The sequence below is a fragment of the Adiantum capillus-veneris genome, chromosome 23, assembly GCF_014529385.1.
Source record: "Adiantum capillus-veneris isolate H3 chromosome 23, ASM1452938v2, whole genome shotgun sequence".
In the NCBI taxonomy this organism is placed as follows: Eukaryota; Viridiplantae; Streptophyta; class Polypodiopsida; order Polypodiales; family Pteridaceae; genus Adiantum; species Adiantum capillus-veneris.
In genome coordinates, this window is record NC_140953.1 from 114,985,118 (window position 1) to 114,988,654 (window position 3,537).

At 45.4% G+C, this 3,537-nt stretch overlaps 1 pseudogene; it reads right to left on the reverse strand.

The window, feature by feature from the left end:
• Positions 1-382: 382 nt before the first annotated feature.
• LOC147428403 (uncharacterized) lies at positions 383-2,780 on the reverse strand (annotated as a pseudogene).
• Between the last annotated feature and the right edge of the window lie 757 nt (positions 2,781-3,537).

Genomic DNA, 3,537 nt, shown 5'->3' on the forward strand with positions numbered 1-3,537 from the left:
GATTAACACTCGAAGAGCGAAAAACTCACAAAACATCATTGAGAGCATTAATGGCAGGCACAGAAGCCTATGCATGATGTCAAAAACCCATCACTACTCGACAACTCTGGTTATCAGGTCTATAGGAAAAAATTTCCTCATGGTAGCTAGTCCAAGATAAAATGAGGAGCCATCAGGCACTAATACTCATTACCTTCGCCATCTAATTATGAAAGAAAAGCCTGAAAAATACTTCCCAAAAAACGCATGACATAGCTTGCCAACCCCCCTAGTTTGCTAGAGCATGCATGCTTAGCAGTATCAAATGACTCGACTCTCGGACTAAAACCAGACAGTACTCATATTACTATACATTATGTACATTGTGTATCGACAAGATAGACTACTTTGTGCGTTTGCCACACAAACTGCCAGAACACTATGATCCAGCAACCATTTTCTTTGGCATAGGCATCTACCTCTCTTGCCTCCGTCTGTACGCCTTTCGCGGATGAATACTGGTTGTAACAATTGCATGCCATATAGTGTAGCCACTGCCAAAACCGGTTGCTCAAGATATTCATCTCTCCATAAACCACAATAGAACAAGGTACCAGAATTTGTAGCTAACGGCTTCTGCATGAAATGTTTCCATGCATTCATACTGCCCATTTTCGTGCACTTGATGCGCATTTTACTCCTTGTAACTCGCAAAAACATTCATTCCTGATCTTCAACCATGCACACATCACTAAGACTGAGCTGAGAATGTAAGAAAACATCAACAAGGCACATGTTTGCAAAGTTTCATACAATTCGTTACTATATCGTTGCTGAAGCTTCAAGAACTCTATCCTTGCTTCGGCCCTTGAACCTTGAGGGTCACATGCGTCCATTTCAATTGTGGGCTCGTCAAAACCCCATTCGGTATCAAAGCTAGAGTCACCACCATTAACACCAAAACAAAACTGCTTGCATGCATCGGAGTTGGCCACTTTTGGCTCAGTGTAAACCGAAACAATGCTTGCATTGGGCACATGTAAAGCCTCACTATGGACGCATGCACCTTCTAACCCATCATCCTCATCTTCCAAAGCAGCCAGAAACTCTCCTATTGTCGTCTCCTCATCAACAAAATCAACAGGATGTGCAAAATTGTCAGCCTTACTGCACATTCCAGAATCCAGATGCATCATAGCTTCATCAACACAAACATGTATGTCGTTATCCATGTCTGCTTCAGCACCCAGAAAGCCCCATTCAGGATTGTCATCCTCATCAGCATATCTCTCATTCTACATCAGGTTTGTACAGCATTCAATTTCACAACCCACAGCAAGAGCATTTTCTTCTGACGATACAATTTCATTAAAAGCACTGTACATGGGCTGATTATTATCAGCTTCATCATTTGAAATTGGACCAACATCCCTGTTCAAGGAAGACGGTACCTCATCATCCATACAGCAATCCAACTCTCCCAGATTGGATCTATCATGCGCATCTCTCACATGTACATTTGATTTCCTTGCATCACTCATCTTCCTCTCCTACTTGAGAAAAGCAAGCATACTCTTTAAATCTGAGAATTCCATGCATGCAACTTCCACACCTAAAAGACCAGGCAAGGTGCCAATTAACAAAAACGTTTCCGTTTCCGCATCAAGGAATACATTCTCCATGGGGGGCACCAAAACGATGACAAGAAAAAAGGTAGAGCAAGACACTACCTCTCAATAGCTCGCCCACATCGTCAAGCATACAAATAGATAGTAGAGCTCAAGCCTTTCTATCAGTCTAAGGCCTTTGTCGGCATCACCTGGCTGTAAGTGAGGGTCTTTGAATCAAACCAAACCATAAATCACCAAAGAAACTAGATACAATGATGGCATCTATTATATGCGAGCTTTTGGAGCACTCTTGTGTCCTTCTTCTTGACTACTAAACCCTGTGGCACCTACGGCCCTCAGCTATGGCTTCCCAAAAGCTTCCATGGGGAGTAGCTTCTGACACCTCCTGGCCTTACACACGGCGCTTCTTGGCGCTCTCACTGGCCTCCTTCTCCAAATCCTTGCCTCTGTAGTACCGCCACTAAATGGCTTTCTTTACCCCAACTTGGGGCATTCTTGCAACGTCTAAAGACCCTCCAAGGTTGCACTACTTGGCAGCCTTCTTTCGATAATGGCAAGCGGCCTTTTTCTTTGCATACCCCTTGCGCCTCCAACTCACTGCCTGGCTCACGGCTCCCTTTCACCAGTACCTCGAATGGTCTCCATGTATACGTGCATTAGATCCGAAGGTAGTCTCATCTTTGTTGCAAGCAACCCTCAAGCCCCCTTCTCCTTCTTTTATTGATGACCCCAGCTTTGCAGCTCGTCATCCTCCTCCCTCCTCCTTTGCGGCCCCTTACACTGCTCACCCTCAATCCTCTCTTGCGTTGGCCGCTCCGGCCCAGCCCTCTTAACCAGATGACGTGACGAGATCCTTCTCGAGCTTCCTCTCTTTTGACCTGCTCCCGGATCCTCTCTGTAGCTCGCCCTTCTTCTGAGATGTTGCCCTACCTCCCCCAGCTGTGTAGCCCCGAGAAGCTGCTACCCTCTTGCATGTGCTTGCCGAGATTGGCTTTGCTACCTGTTAGCCCCTTCCTCCGCCCCTTCTGTACCTGCTCATACTATGGCGGCTCCACTCTTCCCGCTTCTACAGCGTCCCCCCTTCGTCTTTTTCCCAAGCGAGTCTTGGCCTGGCCTTTTTCTTTCCATAGTTGGCCGCTTCAGCATTCACTCACCCAAAAAAAAAAAGCACCCTTTCACTACCCTGCATCCATCACAGGGAAAGCAAGTTTGGCAGGTGCATAAGTATTGCTATTTTTGAAGCAAATCGGATCCTCAAGGTGATGACACGAGTTTCCCTCCTCAAACACTTGGCGACGACATGACATGTTGCGCAGACAAGAAAACGCCACAACCTGCTCCCGCTCTCACCAAAGACTTTTCCAATCATACAACATACCAACTTAGTTCTTTGTGCTCATCAACTTCTGCAAAGACATTAGACTGCATCACTCATCAATAAAAAAGGGGAAGCTAAGTATAGATGACCAGCAAACCCTCGTAGCACGACGAGTGAGGACCCTCACAAGAATAAGATTAACACTCAAAGAGGGAGGAACTCAAGAAACATCATTCAGAGCATGAATGGCAAGCACAGAAGCCTATGCATGTGTCATAAAATCTAATATTTAATATCTAACCAACCCAAATGATTTTCTCATATTGAATTGATCACTTAATGTGGGAGAATAAACGGGAACAAGTGTTAAGATATAGACATGTGCTTATAGATCTATCTCAACATGGGGCCAATGGTAAAGGGGCCCAAATGAGAGATGGTCTATCAAAGAGCAAGGATAACAAATGGAGCATAAGACCTTAGGGTTAGCTTCATTGAAGACCTCCAATAATGTGTGTAAAAGGCCTTTGACCTTAGGTAAGCTAGGGCTGAGCTTGAGGCGCGGGAACCCGACCCAGCTCGAGGTGCTTGTCCTGCTTGTCATGCTTG